Source organism: Salvelinus fontinalis, chromosome 38 (assembly GCF_029448725.1).
Source record: "Salvelinus fontinalis isolate EN_2023a chromosome 38, ASM2944872v1, whole genome shotgun sequence".
NCBI lineage: Eukaryota > Metazoa > Chordata > Actinopteri > Salmoniformes > Salmonidae > Salvelinus > Salvelinus fontinalis.
Genome location: NC_074702.1, coordinates 22787208 through 22809464, shown reverse-complemented (window position 1 = coordinate 22809464; position 22257 = coordinate 22787208). Strand labels below are relative to the sequence as shown.

General features: G+C 43.8%; 1 protein-coding gene across 1 annotated transcript in view; it reads right to left on the bottom strand.

Annotated features, from left to right (window-relative positions):
* LOC129837180 (platelet endothelial aggregation receptor 1-like) overlaps nucleotides 1–20303 on the bottom strand; it is a 39926-nt gene extending 19623 nt beyond the window's left edge. The window contains exon 1 of the mRNA XM_055903104.1: nucleotides 20087–20303. The gene's annotated coding sequence lies outside the window, so the exon portion shown is untranslated. The remainder of the gene's footprint in view (nucleotides 1–20086) is intronic.
* Nucleotides 20304–22257: the final 1954 nt, after the last annotated feature.

Here is a 22257-nt window from a genome sequence, read left to right as displayed (position 1 = left end):
CAATCCAGTCTTGAGTGGCATGGGGTCTTAATGGTCAATATTGGATGACAAGCTCCTTAAATAAGAGTAGAGACTTTTTAAAATTCTGTCAGTAAATGGTGAAATTCTAGACACTGCACATGGCACTATTTAAATGTTGCTTGCCTTTTCCCCTCCCCTCTACTCCTCTCTCTTTTTGGGGTTGAAATGTTAACTGAGGTAGAAAATATTAGTCACTCTTTGGAACGGAGCGATGTAAAGGAAAATAAAATTGAGAGAAACGCATTGGCATTGGCTGTGGATTGGAAGATGGGGTCCAATCCTTTATTCAGTCCATCAATTATCCAATAAGATGAATTTGATAAGATTAGTTCATATTTAAATGTTGCTTGCCTTTTTCCCTCCCCTCTACTCCTCTCTCTCTTTGGGGTTGAAATGTTAATTGAGGTAGAAAATATTAGTCACTCTTTGGAACAGAGCGATGTAAAGGAAAATAAAATGGAGAGAAAAACACATTGGTGTGGATTGGTGACAGAATGAGAGAGAGAAAGAGAAAATAGAAAAGGAGAAAAGAGACAGACAGAGAGAGAGAGAAAAAGACAGAGGGAGGAAAGGAGGGAGAAAGAGAGAGGGATGCCAAGGACAACTCGATTTTCATGTAGAGGGGTGTAATATTTAAACCAGACTAAGAAACTAAGCTACACAATATGAAGTCTCAAGTTCACAGTAATTTCTCAAAGTTACTCCTGGGAATCTCCTGGCATTGTAAAATGCTATAATAGTGTTACATGATCAATAATATGAATGCCATTTCTAAATGTCCAAATGTTCCAAATGATTGAAGCCAAAGAGAGAAAAATAACACAGGAAAACAGTTTATTCACTTCAGTATTGCATTCGCCACGTCTGCACTGCGCAAAAACGATGGGTTAAGCGTCAACACTTGGCAATGAGGTCAATATCCATTCAACAGCCAACTCCTATATTTGATTCTATGATACTTATAAGGTAACAACAACCAATCAAAAGTCAATGTCACCAGCTGCACTGTTTTCATGATAGATTGTAGTTGAATATTATTCAGAAAATATGATTTACAAAAGCTTCAGCTAAATCATATATGATTTTCAATACATATCACTTAGGTAACGTTACAACCAAAACGTATCAACACGATATAATTGGCTGAACGCTTCTGATTATCAATTCCCCTGATTAGTGATTTAGGAAAAATATAACCCTTTCAAGCTTTAGACTTTGTGTCATCTATTTACATATGAACTTTAAGAATAACAAATCCATAAAAGTGCTCTCAAGCTGACAGGCATTGCCAGCTGGAGTGAATAAGATGGAGAGCTTGATGTGTCACTCTAACCACAGCCTATGGTCCCGACTCTGCAGCATTAGCCCCCAGCCCCTCTCGCCCCTCTACCCTCCATTAAAACACAGTTACTGTAAACTAGATTTAAAACCCATAATCCTTTGCATATGGGATTTCTTCATGGTGCGCATGAGAGATTTGGCTCCTTCGACCACAGCTAGGCTGGCACACACTCCCTAGACGCTATAATGCCACATGTTGGGTGGATGGGTGTGGGGGAAAAGGGAGTAGGCACCATCAACAACGCTTTGGGAGAATGGGGACTTGATGGAACAACTACACACCACCCCACACCCAATCTTTCAAATTCATACTTTCAGAAACATTAATGTTTTTTTGCAAATCAGAAATATATGTGGTGCGTAACTGTTGATTTGGTCAATTTCTCACATTTATCCATTACATATTTTATTGTTTCTTGAACATGACACATTTTGCGGGTGTTTACAGTGAGGCTTTGTACATTAAGGGTGGTACTGAACCACAAGTCTCATCCCCCACACACTGGAACATTCTGTGTGGAAGTCTTGGCAGCTCATATGCTGTTGATGGCTGTCGTAGGATTTGCGTGACAAAGGGATGATATGGAGGGAAAGAGGAGGGGTTCGTCTTTTGGGGAGTTACTTCTCGGAAGGCTGTATTTTGCTGAGTGAGCTTGGAGCTGCAGGGTGTGCTGTCTTCTGTAGGATTCATGCGAATGAACTATGAGTTCTTGAACTTTGACCTGAGAGAAAAAAAGACACCTTTAACTTTTGGGTGTCTGCTTCTTTTGTCTTCCTTTTGCAGACAAGTTAAATTTGTTATTGTATCTCAGCAGATCTGTTTGATGCTTTCGTTTTACTGAATGTTCTCGGAAAAGCACAGACGCAAACATTTTGGATGCGATTCAACACAGCCTCTTCAATTCAGTGACATATGCTCAATGGTGTCTGCCAATCTATGCTAGGATTTGAGTCATAGAACATCTCTGTAATACTTCGTTAAATCAGGATAGTTGCTATGGAAAAACAAATAAAATGGTCCCTATGTCAACTGTATGTCATCCCTATGTCAACTGTATGTCATCCCTATGTCTAATTTTCTCAATCATAATGTTGTACTTCATGCTCTTTTCGTATCATGTTGGCTCTTTAACTCAACTTCTGTCTTGCTTGGGATCAGAGTATTGTGGGAACCTCTACTTGAGTGAAGTATTCTAGATGATGTGTATCGTCCTCGGCTGATCTTCTCGTGACACTGCCAAACATAACACTCGGCTTTTCATCCATGTTTGTTTTCTTCTGGGTTCTTCCAACATACACAACAAGGCCAAGAGGTCACAAGCCTTTTAAATCTTTAGTGGACCATCAGAAAACAAAAACAACCCCAGCTAAATACTGTGATGACCAGTGATTAACAACTGACAAAGGCCCTCGTGTCTAAGTCAGGGATGGGCAACTAGTGGCCCGTTTATGTAGACCCACGGACCAACCTAAAAATATATATATTTTAAACTCAGTCGGGGTCTCAACTCACTGTTGAGAGTGAGTAGAATAGTAGAAATCACCACGTGCAATTTCAATTTCGGCGCGCATCATCTTATGTCAGTCACTGACAGTCACTTATTGAGCCCATGTCATCTAAAAAAAATGTGATTGGTAAATTAGTCTAGCCAGTTATCTAAACTAGTAGTAATCATGGTCTAATTACAGACCCGGGGGGGGGGGGGGGGGGGGGGGGCAATGATTTTATTAGTCACTCTCACTCTGGTATCATATTAAAAACTGCAAACATTTGTCTCCACCCTACGGCAAAAAATGTCACTTAGGGCCCCAGCAAAATGTCACTTAGGGCCCCCAAAAGGCTAGGGCTGGCTCTGACTGCACGTGTTGGTATGGATGTGGGTACGCAGAACCGCAAGCCACTGCGACCCCTCACTGCGACCCCTGACCTTCCAAGACGGCGTAGCAGTGTAGACGTCTTTGTCCTGTCGTGTCCCGTGTCCCTTGTATATATCTTTTTACATATTTTTCTTCGCATATCTTTTAAAAATACTTTCTTAAACCTCAACTTCTAAATACTCTCCTGCAACCCGCCTCACCCAATGTGGCGTGGATCTGCTTTTTTCTAAAGTATTTCTATTTACTTCTGATCTGGAATCCATCTACTGAAGATAGCCAGCTAACTGCCTACCAGCTATCAGTTAGCAAACCATTGCTAGCGGTCATCAGCTAACCTTTAGCTCGGAAAGCTCTCGCTAGTTCGAACAACGTGACTAAAACCAGAGCATAACGGACCTATTTCTCTCCATATCCCCGGATTCCTACCGCAAACTCTGAACATTTTCATCTGGATCTTCGCAACTAGCTAACCACAATCCCGGGTGACCACTCCTGGCTAGCGTTTCCATCCCGGAGCAGGCACCGGAGCAGGCACCAATTAGCCTGAAGCCAATTGGCTAGGGCTCCTGTGCTACCACTGAAGCCCACTCCTGGGCTACAAGACCCGGACCCATTTACTGCCGGTACGGAGCACGGAACCCCGCCCATCCTCTACGACTGGAATACCGACATAATCTGCCCGGGGACTCCAACAGGCCCCTCAGGCGTGACGCCCGCTGAAGGCCCATTCTGCTAACCTACTAGGCCTGTTAGCTACCTAGAGCTACCTGGAACCCTACTAATTCCACGACTGGTCTATCGACGTCACTGCACGAAGAGGCAAAAACAGACTTCCCCCCCATCGCGACGTCCCCCAAAGGCTAACTTGCCTGCCCCGGTCTGCTAACTGCTAGCTTATCTTGCAGCTAGCGCAGCTAGGAAGCTAGCACCAGTTAGCAAACACAATTCTACAATTCACAACCTCTCTTTCGCCATCGCTATCCGGCTTGGATTCTCTGTCGACACGACCACGTCTGGTTTGCAGACGTGCCCTCAACTGGTGCCCTCAACCGGCCTCCGTCTGAGCAGACCCCCTCCGTCTGAGCAGACCACCCCCCCGGGCTACTAACTTTAAACGCGTGCTAGCTTAGTGGAGGCCTCACTACTCCATCTACGGCTGCCCCCTGGACACTATGATCACTTGGCTACATAGCTGATGCCTGCTTGACTGTCCATTAATTCACGGTACTCCATTCTGTTTATTTGTGTTTTATCTGTCGGCTCTGTGCCTTAACTCAGGATCTGTGTGTAGTTAATCCGACCCTCTCTGCCCAGTCGTCGCCATTTTTACCTTCTGTTGCTGTGTTAGCTGACTAGCTGCTGTTATTTCACCTGCTGTTTTAGCTAGCTCTCCCAATCATGACCTGCAATCACTTTATGCCTTATTGTATGTCTCTCTCTAATATCAATATGCCTTACATACTGTTGTTCAGGCTAGTTATCATTGTTTTGGTTTGCAATGGGCCCCGTAGTTCCACTCTCCGTACCTCTGATACCTCCTTTGTCCCACCCCCCACACATGCGGTGACCTCACCCATTGAGACCAGCATGTCCAGAGATACAACCTCTCTTATCATCACCCAGTGCCTGGGCTTGCCTCCGCTGTACCCGTGCCCCACCATACCCTGGTCTGCACATTATGCCCACATTATTCTACCACGCCCATAAATCTGCTCCTTTTATTCCTTGTCCCCAACGCTCTAGGCGACCAGTTTTGATAGCCTTTAGCCGCACCCTCATTCTACTACTCCTCTGTTCCTCGGGTGATGTGGAGGTAAACCCAGGCCCTGCATGTCCCCAGTCACCCTCATTTGTTGACTTCTGTGATCGAAAAAGCCTTGGCCTCATGCATGTCAACATCAGAAGCCTCCTCCCCAAGTTTGCCTTACTCACCGCTTTAGCACACTCTGCCAACCCTGATGTCCTTGCCGTGTCTGAATCCTGGCTTAGGAAGGCCACCAAAAACTCTGAGATTTCCATACCCAACTATAACACTTTCCGTCAAGATAGAACTGCCAAAGGGGGAGGAGTTGCAATCTACTGCAGAGATAGCCTGCAAAGTTCTGTCATACTTTCCAAGTCTATGCCCAAACAGTTCGAACTTCTAATTTTAAAAATTAATCTCTCCAGAAATAAGTCTCTCACTGTTGCCGCCTGCTACCGACCCCCCTCAGCTCCCAGCTGTGCCCTGGACACCATCTGTGAATTGATCGCTCCCCATCTAGCTTCAGAGTTTGTTCTGTTAGGTGACCTAAACTGGGATATGCTTAACACCCCGGCAGTCCTACAATCTAAGCTTGATGCCCTCAATCTCACACAAATCATCAAGGAACCCACCAGGTACAACCCTAAATCCGTAAACATGGGCACCCTAATAGACATTATCCTGACCAACTTGCCCTCCAAATACACCTCTGCTGTCTTCAATCAAGATCTCAGCGATCACTGCCTCATTGCCTGTATCCGCCACGGGTCCACGGTCAAACGACCACCCCTCATCACTGTCAAACGCTCCCTGAAACACTTCTGCGAGCAGGCCTTTCTAATCGACCTGGCCCGGGTACCCTGGAAGGATATTGACCTCATCCCGTCAGTTGAGGATGCCTGGTCATTCTTTAAAAGTTACTTCCTCACCATATTAGACAAGCATGCTCCGTTCAAAAAATGCAGAACCAAAAACAGATATAGCCCTTGGTTCACTCCAGACCTGACTGCCCTCGACCAGCACAAAAACATCCTGTGGCGAACTGCAATAGCATCGAAGAGCCCCCGTGATATGCAACTGTTCAGGGAAGTCAGGAACCAATACACGCAGTCAGTCAGGAAAGCAAAGGCCAGCTTTTTCAAGCAGAAATTTGCATCCTGTAGCTCTAACTCCAAAAAGTTCTGGGATACTGTAAAGTCCATGGAAAACAAGAGCACCTCCTCCCAGCTGCCCACTGCACTGAGGCTAGATAACACGGTCACCACTGATAAGTCCGTGATAATCGAAAACTTCAACAAACATTTCTCAATGGCTGGCCATGCCTTCCACCTGGCGACTCCAACCTTGGCCAACAGCCCCGCCCCCCCCGCTGCTACTCGCCCAAGCCTCCCCAGCTTCTCCTTTACCCATATCCAGATAGCAGATGTTCTGAAAGAGCTGGAAAACCTGGACCCATACAAATCAGCTGGGCTTGACAATCTGGGCCCCCTATTTCTGAAACTGTTCGCTGCCATTGTCGCACCCCCTATTACCAGCCTGTTCAACCTCTCCTTCGTATCATCTGAGATCCCCAAGGATTGGAAAGCTGCCGCTGTCATCCCCCTCTTCAAAGGGGGAGACACCCTGGACCCAAACTGTTACAGACCTATATCCATCCTGCCCTGCCTAGCTAAGGTCTTCGAAAGCCAAGTCAACAAACAGATCACTGACCATCTCGAATCCCACCGTACCTTCTCCGCTGTGCAATCCGGTTTCCGAACCGGTCACGGGTGCACCTCAGCCACGCTCAAGGTACTAAACGATATCATAACCGCCATCGATAAAAGACATTACTGTGCAGCCCTCTTCATCGACCTGGCCAAGGCTTTCGACTCTGTCAATCACCATATTCTTATCGGCAGACTCAATAGCCTCGGTTTTTCTAATGACTGCCTTGCCTGGTTCACCAACTACTTTGCAGACAGAGTTCAGTGTGTCAAATCGGAGGGCATGTTGTCCGGTCCTCTGGCAGTCTCTATGGGGGTACCACAGGGTTCAATTCTCGGGCCGACTCTTTTCTCTGTATACATCAATGATGTTGCTCTTGCTGCGGGCGATTCCCTGATCCACCTCTACGCAGACGACACCATTCTGTATACTTCCGGCCCTTCCCTGGACACTGTGCTATCTAACCTCCAAACGAGCTTCAATGCCATACAACACTCCTTCCGTGGCCTCCAACTGCTCTTAAACGCTAGTAAAACCAAATGCATGCTTTTCAACCGTTCGATGCCTGCACCCGCACGCCCGACTAGCATCACCACCCTGGACGGTTCCGACCTAGAATATGTGACATCTATCGCCAGCAGCATACCACCCTGCATACCACTGCTGGCTTGCTTCTGAAGCTAAGCAGGGTTGGTCCTGGTCAGTCCCTGGATGGGAGACCAGATGCTGCTGGAAGTGGTATTGGAGGGCCAGTAGGAGGCACTCTTTCCTCTGGTCTAATAAAATATCCCAATGCCCCAGGGCAGTGATTGGGGACACTGCCCTGTGTGTAGGGTGCCGTCTTTCGGATGGGACGTTAAACGGGTGTCCTGACTCTCTGAGGTCATTAAAGATCCCATGGCACTTATCGTAAGAGTAGGGGTGTTAACCCCGGTGTCCTGGCTAAATTCCCAATCTGGCCCTCAAACCATCATGGTCACCTAATAATCCCCAGTTTACAATTGGCTCATTCATCCCCCTCCTCTCCCCTGTAACTATTCCCCAGGTCGTTGCTGCAAATGAGAACGTGTTCTCAGTCAACTTACCTGGTAAAATAACGGTAAAATAAAAATAAATAAATAAATAAAAAGTACCTAGGTGTCTGGCTAGACTGCAAACTCTCCTTCCAGACTCATATCAAACATCTCCAATCCAAAATCAAATCTAGAGTCGGCTTTCTATTCCGGAACAAAGCCTCCTTCACTCACGCCGCCAAACTTACCCTAGTAAAACTGACTATCCTACCGATCCTCGACTTCGGCGATGTCATCTACAAAATAGCCTCCAATACTCTACTCAGCAAACTGGATGCAGTTTATCACAGTGCCATCCGTTTTGTTACAAAAGCACCTTATACGACCCACCACTGCGACCTGTATGCCCTAGTCGGCTGGCCCTCGCTACATGTTCGTCGTCAGACCCACTGGCTCCAGGTCATCTACAAGGCTATGCTAGGCAAAGTGCCGCATTATCTCAGTTCACTGGTCACGATGGCTACACCCACCCGTAGCACGCGCTCCAGCAGGTGTATCTCACTGATCATCCCTAAAGCCAAAACCTCATTTGGACGCCTTTCCTTCCAGTTCTCTGCTGCCTGCGACTGGAACGAATTGCAAAAATCTCTGAAGTTGGAGACTTTTATCTCCCTCAACAACTTTAAAAATCTGCTATCCGAGCAGCTAACCGATCGCTGCAGCTGTACATAGTCCATCTGTAAACTACCCACCCAATTTACCTACCTCACCCCCATACTGCTTTTATTTATTTTACTTTTCTGCACTTTTGCACACCAGTATCTCTTCTTGCACATGATCATCTGATGAATTATCACTCCAGTGTTAATCTGCTAAATTGTAATTATTCGATTTATTGCCTACCTCATGCCTTTTGCACACATTGTATATAGATTCTCTTTTTTCTACCATGTTATTGACTTGTCTATTGTTTACTCCATGTGTAACTCTGTGTTGTTGTCTGTTCACACTGCTATGCTTTATCTTGGCCAGGTCGCAGTTGCAAATGAGAACTTGTTCTCAACTAGCCTACCTGGTTAAATAAAGGTGAAATAAAATAAAAAACGTTGAGGTCAGATTTTTGGTGGCCCCCACCCCAATCAAAGTTGCCCATCCCTGGTCAAAGTTTATCAACTGGCCACTAGTTCAACTTTTATGTTAAAAGATAAAAGACGAAAAATAATTTATTGAACTTGACCTGTTTTTAACTTTTGATATATCACTTTTGGATGTCTGTTTCTTTAGAAATGTTATTGAAGCTCAGGAAATCTGTTTGATGCGGTCAACATTTTGAACACGATTCAACACAACCCTTCTCAGCAACAGTCTCTTCAATACAGTGACATGCTGTACACTTAATGGTGTCTGCCAATCTATGCTACGGTTTGAGTCATAAAACACTTCTCTAACGCTTCGTTAAATCAGGGTAGTTGCTATGGAAAAATAAAAATAACCTACAGTATGTCTGTATGTCAACTCTATTGCCTCACACCTCTTCTCTTCTTCTGCCTTACACACATAGCCGGACTACCGCATTTGGGGCCCTGGGCCACCGCCCTCCAGGGGAAATAAGCCGTTTTATAATGCTATTCTACACATTTTGTCATGAGGCTGAGAGAACATTTTGCAGTTTTAAAGCTAATTTCCAGCAATTCTACACATTTTGCTATCATATGCTATCTGGGGGAAACGAGGGACACGCGGGACACCCTATTATTTTGTGGTCCAGGGCCTGTGTGTGAGCAGGGACAGATTACCGAACGGGCATGCAGGGTACATATTTTGCTAACATATGCTATGTGGGGGTCCCCAACCTCCAGGGGGGCCCAACCCCCCAAAAGAAAAAGGTTGGCGGGCCCCAGACCTGGTGGTCGAGGGGCCCCCAAATACCAGATGATTGGGTCAGGAGGTCTACGTGATGGTCACACCTTTTCCTCTACCCCTAGAGAGCAGCTCTAGCAGTCTGATAAACCAGAGTTGGGGTGGATGTGTTAGACTCTATCCCTGTGATGTTGGTCATGTGGTTCTGGTGTAGAAAGCTTATGTCATAGGCACTGTCAATAGGGTGACACTGAACAGACTGAAATAGATAACGGAGGTAGGGTTGATAAGGGTACCATGGTAATGCTGTTGTTTTGGGCCTTATGAGAACATCAACATGAGCTCTACACATGGCCGAACAGTCAGCCATGGAATATGTGCCTCATGGTGTTGTTAAGGTAATACTTGAAGCTAGTTCATGCATGGTCATTCAGACCTGATATATCCATATGATAAGGTTGGTATGAATGCCTGGCCAATTGAAACGTGTTGTACTGACACTCTGGGAACACATTCTCTCTTGTTGTGTTGGGCGTTTGGCCAAGTTGAGGCCTCTCTCTCCAAGTTGAGTCCATCCCTGTGGCATCGCTCCACAGTGAGGGCTTGTGTGTTCTCGTCTGCAACCAGCTAGCCACACAGTGTAAACTACCTCTAGGGCCGGCACACTCCAGACCATAACCACAGGCAGAGTGACTGTGGTTTCGTCGGTCAGGGAAAGTGTGGGGGTCCTCACAAACACAAACACTCCGGAGTACTCTAGCCAGAACAAAAACACATGCATATGTACATGTACAGTACACCCCAAAACACTCGCCTCAGATTAAAAAGCATAGTTTAGTGTCTTAGTAGTATTTTTATGCAAGCTTAACTATATGAAATGGTGGAAAACCTAAAATGGAGGCCCTGGCTGAGGTTTTGGAGGGACATGACCATACAGAGCAGTAATTATATGTGCCGTAATGTCCTGGGGATCATAATGTGTGCGGAGACACATGCGCTTCTTGTTTAAAAAAAAAAGGCTTTCCACAAACCATAACCAGAAAACACAGGCTTGATTGTAAACGCACACAGCAAGAACACGGTCGAAAGACCACACCATTAGCATTATTGTGAGACCATCGCAGAGATGGCTCCAGCAACAGTTCAGGATTCTGGATATGTAATTACCATAGAATCAAGTGGTATTATTCTAGAGACCACATGCGTGTACAGTGAGCTTTCATAGTGAATGTACCTCCATGCTGGAGACAAGCTGTTTAGTACAGTTTAGTTGGTATAAAAGAACAATCCACTAATCCTATAACCCCATTCATAACCGAATCCTCAGCTGTAGATTCATATTTACCATAATTATCCTCAATAAACACTGTAACATCCTGACATACAGGTCTTGAATATCAAAACGATAAATGACTACATCATTTGAGAATTTCACATTTACACAATTTGTGTTATGACTTCTAGACATCCTGATAATCATGACCAGTGAAACATTCACAGGAATGTTGATTGTTCTGGTGTTGCAGTATGAATCATCATCAGTAGCTTGTTTGTTCAGAACTACCCCTTCCTTTGCTCTTCCTGCCATACCCTGTAGTGAAATCACCTCTCCTACTACAATAGGGTGGTGACATTACAACAGGAAGTTCCCTATAGTCTGAAGGTCTCTGTGAGTCACCCTGTGGTGCCCTGGAACGCACAATCCTATTGTTATACTACCCCTTGAATCACTTCACACATGATGCCATGATCATGATGCTCATCCAAGTCATTGGATGAAAGTTAGAAAAGGGCCTTGGCGCGTGACAGTGAAGAGATAGGAGTCTGTAAGGTGTGAAGGTTGTTTGTGTACGAGAAAGAGAGGTTATAAACTCAAGACACCAGTCATACCTCAACACATCTCCCTCCTCATGATGTCACACTACACATATGAATGTACGTAATTCTATGAACAAAAGTGGACTTCATCATAAAGAATGTGTATGGTACTTTCTAAACACAAGTGATCGTCGCATACACAAGGCCGGGCCTCAAGCACAGACAAAGAACAGCTTAACGTACTTACACAAACGCACTGGATGGATAGCAAGTGACGACAATAATATAGCTACCATGACCACCGCCAATTTGAGCTTGCCACTGCAGATTGCAATCTTTCAATATTCTTTGAAAATATCCTCTACCAGTCTGTCCCACATCTTATCTATTTTTCCATAATTTCCACCACAACAACGTCAATCTAATTTCCTCAATCATGATTTTGTTCTCCATGCTTTTTTCCTTCATGCTGTCACTTTCACTCAACTTCTCTGTCCTTTTCAGCAGTCCAGAGTATATTGTGGGAACCTCTAGTGAAGTATTCTAGATGATGTGTCTCGTCCTCGGCTGATTTTCTCATGACACTACCAGACATAACACTCAGCTTTTCATCCCTGTTTGTTTTCTTCTGGGTTCTTCCAACATACACAACAAGGCCAAGAGCTCACAAGCCTTTTAAATCTTTAGTGGACCATCAGAATACAAAAAACCCAGCTAAACACTTTGACCAATGACTAACAACTGACAAAAGCACTTGTGTCTAAGTTCATCAACTGGCCACTAATTCAACCTTTATGTCAAAAGATAACAAGACCAAAAGAGAGTAATAATGTTATCTTGACCTGCTTCTATGGTCCTCAAATGAAGTTTGGTTTTTCTATAGGCACTTCACTTTTGTTACGAAATCAATCCTCCTCCTTATGAATCCAAGTCTAGAAAAGCCGTGCCTGTTTTATGACCACACCGTAGTCTGAAACTGTGCACATCTGGATTTACTACACTGGTGGTGGCAAATTCAAAAACACTCTCTGCCTCTCGTACTTCCTCAATTTTGCGGTCTGTCAATCAATACCCAATGAATCATCGGCCGTAGAGCAGTACTGGTACAGTATTCCAATAATGTTGTGTTCTGTATTTTCTCACTAAGGGAAACAGCCAAGCAGAATGTACTCTAACAAAAGGAAATGCTGAACTGATGTGGACAGCAAAAATTGCCTGGTCATCTAAAAAACTTCCATCACACATCCACATAAACACAGATTGGCACATACAGAGACCTACAGTGACTTCATTGAGGCCTCACATGCCCTCCCCCACAACAAGTGTGTGCACTCACACTTTCCATCTCTAGCCACTATCCCCTTTCCCTTGGCTGAATCCCATGCATATTGCGTACTACTGTAGTCCCAGATGTTAGCTGCAGTCCCCTCTCCAGCGGCAGGGTGTGGTATCAAACCCCCTCTTTCTTGGCTAACACGAAGGCTAACGGAACCATGGCCTCAACAGGACCCACAGCGGCCCTGATAGGTTACAGTAACACAGATTTGGATGTTACAGTTTACCTTAGTTTAAGTATTTCTTCAATATAGGCATGATAATTCCTAATATATAGGTTTCAGTGCAATGCAGAACTTTTAGAAAGACTAAAGACACCCCAAGGAATAAACAAAGATTTTCCACATTTAGTGTAACATGTACATTCATACACCGATACTTCAGTATCCCATGGTTGAGTATCTGATTCAGTGTTCTCTTCAATAACACATGGTTCAAGCACCAGACATTTCATGCCATGGGCATTAGCTTTAAATGCCCAATGAAGCCGTTTTTATATCAATATCACATTTCTTGGTAACAATTAATTACCTTAATGGAATGGATTTCCATTCAAATGGGCAAAAATTGCGTTTTAGCAAAAAAATATCTCTCAAGCAAAAAATTTGCTAGGACTGTCTGGGAATGGTCTGAGTGGGGAGGGAAAAACTGAAAACTAGCTGTTATTGGCAGAGAGGTTTGGAACGCTCTTTGTTATTCGTCTATTAACCAATTTACCCCATGTCGCCATGGAAAGCCGAAACTCCCTCCCATGCAAATCTGCTGATTATAAGGTCTTGTGTATATTGTATTTTCAACCAGTAACTATCAGGAAATAACACTGATCACATTTGTTCATACTTTTACAGTGTTAGTTTCATCAGCTGTTGTATAATATGATACAAAACAGAGGAAAACAGAATTTTGAAGGCACTGGGCCTTTTTTTTTTTTACTTCACAGTTCTTTGAAACTGAGAGCAAATTACAATAACAGACTGCGACCATGCAGCATCTGCTTTCGATTAAGACAACCCTTCTAATGTAACAGGCTGGCCAGTTTATTTGCAGTCGGTGAGATAGGCTCAAGGTGGAACACATTTGGGTAGCTGTTGGTATATATTTTCTCTGTTGTTGTTGTTGTTGTTCATCTTCTTTAAATTTACAGGATGAGTTCTGGGCATCATTTCCTGTTTGGGGAGTAATAATGGTGTCCCATCTGGGCATTTATTTACCTCATGTACCCCCTGAATGTAAAAAGCCTGCAGGGTATGTGGTTAGGTCATTATGCACAATGCATGAAGAGACACAGAGCTAAACACGTGCAGGCAGATGTGCATCTACAGACTCGTCCCTCTGTCTGCATTATGGCTGAATAACTGCACATCAGAAAGGTTCTGTGACATGCTTGCAAAAATAACTCAATGGGACAGTAACCAGGGGTAGAACTAAGAGGGGGTTGGGTATCATAAAGTATTTGTCTCTTTCTTTCTCTATCTCTACTACCTCTCTGTTTTTCCAGGAAGTTCAGTCTGGGCCAGTAAATTCCTCTCAGTTAAACCCAATTGATTCACTGGCCTGCCTCTGGCCTTCAGTGCGCTGCCTTTGGAGGGCGAGGAGGAAATCTGCTCCTTATTAATGTGATCCTTTTATCGCAGCTTTTTCTTCACAGAACCAAAAGATCTCCCTTTCCAGATGGGCCTGGTTCTGAGCATTTGGAAGTTAAAGCCCAAACGAAAAAAATAAATAACTTTAGAACTTGAGCCACGTGTGCTACCCTGAAGATGAACCCTTAAAAACGTTCCTATGCTTTGTCTTTGCGACTATGCATTTCACAACAGTGGTGCTGTGACCTATTTTGAGACCTATAGGTGGCAGCCATGTGGGCGTTATGCATGCCAAATGTAAAGATATGGTAAAACAAATGTTTTGTGTCACACCTGCAGGTCTGCTCGACAGAACAGGAAGGCAGGGGGCAACTGGAGACAAGGGCCAGATGCACACCACCGCCACCACACAGGACGTCCTGGGCAAATAACGCGGGGGGCAGGCGAGGAAGGAGAGGGGCCAGGAGCATCCCTTCCTCTTTGGGTATGATCTTCGCTAATCAAGGAACGGCAAATGAATGTAACACTTTTTTTCTGTGTGCAAAGTGGGAACTAATCAGTAGATCTGAACTGATGTAAAAAAAAAATAAGTTGAAGTGGAAATTCGGCGTGCTCTAATGGTAGCCTAACAACTTATAACTATAAATGGCTATAGCTGTGAGTAGGTATCAAGTAATTTCCTTGTAGTTAACACACTGTAAAAGTGTTACTGCTTCTTCCTTTCCTTCAGCACTACTTCAAAAGCATCCTTTAAATGGGGTCATCTTGATCATATAGGTCATTCGACCATTTAAACAAGATGGCTCAATATTGACTCTACTAACTCATGTGCTCGCTCACCTCTTATAAAACACAGGGGCCAAGCTGTCTCTTGACCCAAATTGTTTGTTTGTTCTGCTCTGTTGATCTGATAAAAAGACATGAGCTGGCGCACACCCAGAATAATAGTTTGTGTGGAGGTGCTGACTAACGGCGAATAAACTATAAACTATCAAAATAAAGAAAGTCGCACAGTCCATGTATAATCTCCCAGCAATTTAATGGGTATTTACCAACATTTCGGCATCACTGTGTGTCACGCCCTGGCCTTTGTTATCTTTGTTTTCTGTAATAGTTTCGTTAGGTCAGGGTGTGACAGGGGGGAAGTTTGTGTGTTTTTGTCTTGTCTTGGGTGGTTGTATGGTATAGGGGGTTTAGGTAGAGTAGATGGGTTTGTGTTTGAGTGTAGGTGTCTAGGTATGTCTATGGTTGCCTGAATGGTTCTCAATCAGAGACAGCTGTCATTCATTGTCTCTGATTGGGAGCCATATTTAAGGCAGCCATAGGCAGTAGGCTTTTGTGGGTAGTTGTCTATGTTCTATGTTGCATGTGTGCACTTAGTCTATTATAGCTTCACTTTTGTTTTCGTTCGCTTTTGTCTTCCAATAAAAGAAGATGTATTTTTCACACGCTGCGCCTTGGTCCACTCATTCGTCTCAAGACGTTCGTGACACTGTGCCTCAAGGTGTTCCTCAAGGTGAGGAAGGACCCTGAGGAAGGCACAGTGATGCCGAAACGATGGTAAATACCCATTAAATTGCTGGGAGATTATACATGGAGTGTGCGACTTTCTTTATTTTGATAGTTTAGTGCTCTGTTTCTCTGCCATGGTGCAAAAAGAAAACTAAGTTAAAACATCCCAGTCTCCCAAACCCCCACAAGTCCATATTCTCCTAGCTCTTCCCCTCGCTCACCGCTGTGGAGCGCAGGGAGACAGAACTAGGACAAACAATAGGAAGCGGATAGGAAACATCTTGCCTGTAATCCCAGGTCTGCATCCCAACCTTCCCTTCCTCTGACAAGTAAACACAACTGAGGAGGGATTCTGGCGGGTAAAATAAAAACTATCCTCTACCAACACCATCATACTCATCCTGGCATTGCTGTACTCAGAGTTTCCAAGAGCAAATCCATTGGGATGCTAACATAGACTATTGTTTTGAATAACGATGATGTTGACGAGGGATACTCTCTCATTCTGCATTTCTCTGTGACTAACTCTCCCTTTTATTACCTAACCTGAATAATGGAAATGTTTGTGAGGGGAGGGGATCTCATAAAACGCATGATGGAGAGCCATGGAATCACTGCTCCACACAGCTGGTGGACGACTGGGATGGCTGTAGGTCGGGAACTGGGAAAAACATCAAGTGGGCCTCTACCAATACATGTCAATGGGGTGCCAAGCATGACATAACAGTTATTTATTTTAACATTCAGAATTCACATTATATTGTAAATATGACATCTTATCCAACAGTTGAGAATATAAATGGCTCTTGCTTCATTTACATAAATGACCTCACACCAGCTGCTGAAAGCAACGAAGAGTGGAAAAAACACAACCATTTTCTCAAGACGGCCTGAGAAAGCAATGAGACATTAAAGGGGATACATTTCCTCCCTCTACAGCTCAGGTTTCTGTTTGTTACAGCCTTCCTCTATAAACACTGCATGAAACGAGAGGCACCAGAACAGGCCCCCAAATCTTAATTACACATGTCTCCACCCCGCCTCCACAATACAATACCACCCTTTCTACCCAACATCACCCAACCACCCAAACAACCATCAACACAAGCAGCTCCAAAGACACTCACCACAGTACAAGTACTTTGTGGTCACTCCATTAACCCCTTCAGTCCCCTCCCCCTCGATCCTCTATCCAAAGCAACTGTTCTTTATGAAGGTTTATTTGAGCCAGAGCCTATAGTAACTGTCCATGTTCCACAGCAAAACCGGTCAAAACCACGTCTTGCATGGCTGCAGTCGTATCTGCTCCAAATTATCTGCACGGCTGCAGAGCATATGGGGTTGAGAGACTTATACAAGCATGTGGTAGGAATATTACATCTCTGTCACCTTCTTTTGAACGTGCCATTGCTCTTTGCTGTTTTCCATTACGATGATTTATCTGCACAAAAGACTGAAAAGACGAGATTGACCAATCATCAAATCATTCAAGTATTAATTTTAATATTGACAATAGCTTTGGCTGGGAAAAAAATCCCTAGGAGGTTTATCAATTGGGAGATTGCTTTGTAGATTTGACATTACATTTGCCAGACTACGATGTCAAAAAACCTCGTAAGAACCTCTCAGATCCTCTGTACAGTATAACCATTAATCCACCTTCTATATAGACAATGTTTCGAGTCCATAAAGTGACATGTTTGGATAAAAAACAAGCAAGGATCCACAACTACGATCTAAACTCAATAACAACACACAAATTGTGTGTGACCTGGTATGAACCTTTAATTACCGCTAGTAATTACTATCTTGTCTCATCGCTACAACTCCCGTACGGGCTCGGGAGAGACGAAGGTCGAAAGCCATGCGTCCTCCGAAGCACAACCCAACCAAGCCGCACTGCTTCTTAACACAGCGCGCCTCCAACCCGGAAGCCAGCCGCACCAATGTGTCGGAGGAAACACCGTGTACCTGGCCCCCTTGGTTAGCGCGCACTGTGCCCGGCCCGCCACAGGAGTCGCTGGAGCGCGACGAGACAAGGATATCCCTACCGGCCAAACCCTCCCTAACCCGGATGACGCTATGCCAATTGTGCGTCGCCCCACGGACCTCAGACTCTGGTGTAGTTTGTCTATTTCTATGTGTTTGGCCTGATATGGTTCTCAATCAGAGGCAGGTGTTTGTCGTTGTCTCTGATTGGGAGCCATATTTAGATAGCCTTGTTTTGTATTGTGGGTTGTGGGTGATTGTTCCTGTTCGTGTGTTCCTGTGTTTAGTGTTCACTATTTCGGGACTGTTGCGTCTTCGTTCGTTTATTTGTTATTTTTGTTTGTTTCACGTATTCCTATTAAAATGGATACTCACCACGCTGCATCTTGGTCCGACATTTCTTACTCCTCAGACGAGGAGGACGAAGACTACCGTTACAACATTAGACAGAAAAATCCACACGGAATCTCGATTTACCCACTGGGCACACGCTGGTTGAATTAATGATGTTTCCACATTATTTCAATTAAATTACATTGAACTAACTTGGAATAGATGTTGAATTGACGTCTGTGCCCAGTGGTGATCTACTTTTGTAAAGAGGTCAGCTGACTACAGACGGATATCAATGTGTTTTCCTGAGGATTTTGGTGAGCTGTCTTGGAAAGCACAGTAGATGGGAGTTTAGGTGCTGTCAGATCCAGGTGGCAGTGGCTTACTGTGTAAATCACATATCCTATCTTTCATTTCCAGGTGTTGAGTGCTAAAGTGTTTCAATGTGCAACAGCGCCAGGTTCTCCCAAGAGCCTCCATTCACAAGTTCTCTTTGGGTACTACACTAGAGGATTTTAGACCCGTTTGCAGTCCTAAGGTAAAGCTGGGTGAAAACAGACATATACCTTACCTTTAAAACAATAAGAAATAGCCATAGAAAGAGTATATGTGTCATCCAAAGAGGAAATGTGCTCCACATAGATATGAAAAGCACTGGGTGTATCAGATCCACCAGAGGACTCACTATGATTGTCCCATTTGGTATGTTTTCAACTTGAAGTGTTGAAAGTTGGCTCACTCACTCAGACCGTGTCACAATGTGTCGCACACTGCTAGAAGTGACAGCCACCTCATCCCCACGCTTCGTTGCCATTAGTCATGAATCTTGCCTTGCCACAACATAGGCCTCCAGGTCAATTAAGATCTTGGAATACCCAAGAGGTGCTTAATAAAATGAAAAGACAACAGAGGCGGAGGCTGGCCGTTTGGCGTAAGGAAACAACACCAGACCTACTCCCAACCGACCTACTCCCACTGACTTCCTCTGCTCTACATTCTCTAATGGAGGACATACTGCCTGCACATCAAAGGTTTGTGTGTCACAGATAGTAGCACAGCAGCTTTAGACAAGAGCTGTCCTAGTAATGACTAGTCAATAAACCAATCTGGAGGCCCAGAAATGAGTGTGTTACAGCCCACATCTCTATTATGAGTTGAGTTCTACTGTTTTGTCATTACAGTCACTATACTGTACCTAGATATTTAAGAGTAAGTCTTGAAAAAACAAACAACTAGGCCTAGTTAAGATACAGTAACATTAATGCACCTATATTCTTTATTGCTAATATAATTACAGTTACTATACTCGATGTGATGAAAATAAACATCAGTAATAAAGATGAAAAACGTTATATATTTGTAACAATATGCAGGTTGAGGCATATGATGAGGCACTTTTGCGTGGATGACATCTCGCAGTCCTCCTGACTTCAGATGGGGGGGGGGGGGGGGGCAGGCAAGTGGAATCATCTTTGAAACAACTTGAACCCTAAACCAAACAACTGCAAGCCTGAACAAACAATACACATTAAGATGGCACTTTACGATAGTCAGATCATGTTTTGCATATCAAGACTGTAGGCTAATCCTTCTAGCAAAATATGAATTGACCCAGCTTAGTTATGAAGATTTAGGATATGGCTATGCCCCAGCAAACACTCATAACAATAAATACTCACAAAAACAGCATTTCAAATACAAATGTTGAGTATTCACGTGTTATTTTCTATCTACTGATATATATGGCAATATGCAGGCATGTCAGGATGTACTACTGTAGTGCTGTACTTCAGAGAAAAGAGCAAGACAACAGTATGGGAGAGAATTTAAAAAACATACAGATCTAAATATGGCCGTTACAGTTTGAATAATCTGCGAATAATCAGGCATAATCATTTTACAATAGAGACTTTATCATTTGTTTTCTAAACGCATACGTGTTCTGCACTCACCTGGGTGAAAAGCATTTGTTGTTAATCCACTGTATTTGCGGGGATAGTCTATTTATGCGACGAAAAATTTCCAAGTAAACTACCTCAAGATATTATAACAAATTTCCAGCGGTGGAAAATGAGTTCCAGATGAAGTCAGTGAAGAAAGAGCAGTAGTATAACTTCACAACTTCAGTGCACTGGTTTCTGCCGCATCCATCGGGGGAGGGTCTGTAGTCGCAGATTGTGGATTGAGAGGAGGAGAGGCAAGTAGCGAACTGAAAAATGAACAGGAAAGAAGAACGAGAGAGAGAGAGAAATATAATTATAGAATAGTAAACATTTGATTACAATGATACTTTTCACAATAAACAAAAACTAAATTGTCCAATTAATTTATTATCTTGCCCGAGGCCTAAAGTATATGGTTGATACAGTTAAATGGGATTGAACTAACAGGTGATGACGTCAAAGTGCACGTTTTAATCAACTCTTTGTCATACATGATCGCTATCCATCACAGTAGCCTAGTTTAAGATCTGAAGAAGTGGATGGGGAGATATGGTCAGGAATTTGTGGTTCAGATTGTAAGAAATAAGGACCAATCGGTAATGACTACTTGATGGAAAACAGAAAAACTCATTGCATGCTAGATTAGGCATTTAGTGCAGGTAGACAGACCTAGTGCATCAGTGACATCATGTAGATGCAATGTTTGATGAAGGCATCTTTAAATCATTTTTCACCACTGTACAGAACCAATAATTCAACATAGTAGGCCTGGTGTTGTATAGGCTTAGTCATTTAAATGTACTCCTGTTGAAAAATTGCAATATGCATACTGCACATCATCCATTTTTTGCGAATCTATCTTTCCTCTTGGAGTTTTCCCCTCCCCAGTGAGCCACTGAGTTTCAGGACAGGGAGGTTGAACATGACCAGACACTGGACACACGTTTATTGACATTGGGTATTTCTGGCTCACAATATATGTTGTGACTGCTGTGATAACTGTGTGCCTGGGTGGTTCATAGGGACTGTAAGGCAGCAAGAGAAGAGTTTCCTGGTGAACAGTAGGCTGGTGATGATAACTGGGGATTTCAGGATGTGTGTTTTTCCTAACGCCGAGTGTTCACACAGATAAACAGCACTGCATGGTGGGTTAATGGCGCACACATCCTTGTCATGAGGAAACCAAGAGCCCACAGAAAACATAAAATGGTTTCCTGTAGGCTGGAGTGCCCAACCAGAGTCCTCTGAGACAAAGCCTGACTGGACTCCTGTATGATGGAACTATACATGTCCACCTGCCTGCTGTGCGCTAATTGAGCCTGGGGACACAGTTAGAATGGATCTGTAGCCTATGTCTCAACACAAACTCAAAAGCAAAGTTAAAATCAATTGAGCTTCAGAAAATCATGGAATACGACTAATTACATATTATGTAAAGATGTGCTTGACCCTGGCCCATCTGTTGATTTGCAGATTGCTCTCTCTCTTTCTCTCTCTCTCTCTCTATCTCATATGACCGCTGGTGGATTATGCAAGCTTTACTCATGTGGCACGCTTCTGCTTTACAATATAAACATATTAGGATAAAATATGATATTAATTATGAATCATTGACATTTTCAAAGCATGATAAGTAAAACAATTACAATGTCTAGAGAGCTTCCCATAGGCTCCATAATTATAAGAAACGTGTAAAAATGTTACAAACAGGATGGGTATAAGTTGGAAAGGTTGGGGAAACAGCTGTTGATGAAAACGTTATCACAATGCAATTTTCTCTGGGGCCCCAACATGGGGTTTCTCCATTGGGACCCTAGGAGGCAGGTTTGCAAGAACAAGGGGGCAGGTAGGCCAACTGTCAGAACTGTGACAGGCTAATCAAGAGTCCACTATTGGAAGGATATAGGGCACATTAGTTTCAAATGACTGTTTCAACACAGGGGGTTTGTGGCACCTTGATTGGAGCAGAATAGGTGGAATGGTATCAAACACATGGTTTGATACCACATGGTTTCCATGTGTTTGATGCCATTACATTAGCTCCGTTCCAGCTGTTATTATGAGCCGTCCTCCCTTCAACAGCCTTCTGCGACTTTCACGTATGTATTGGGTAAAGGTTGGTATTGGAATGACAATGGCAATGTTCAGTTTGGCTCGCAAGTACAACATTTAGCAATTAA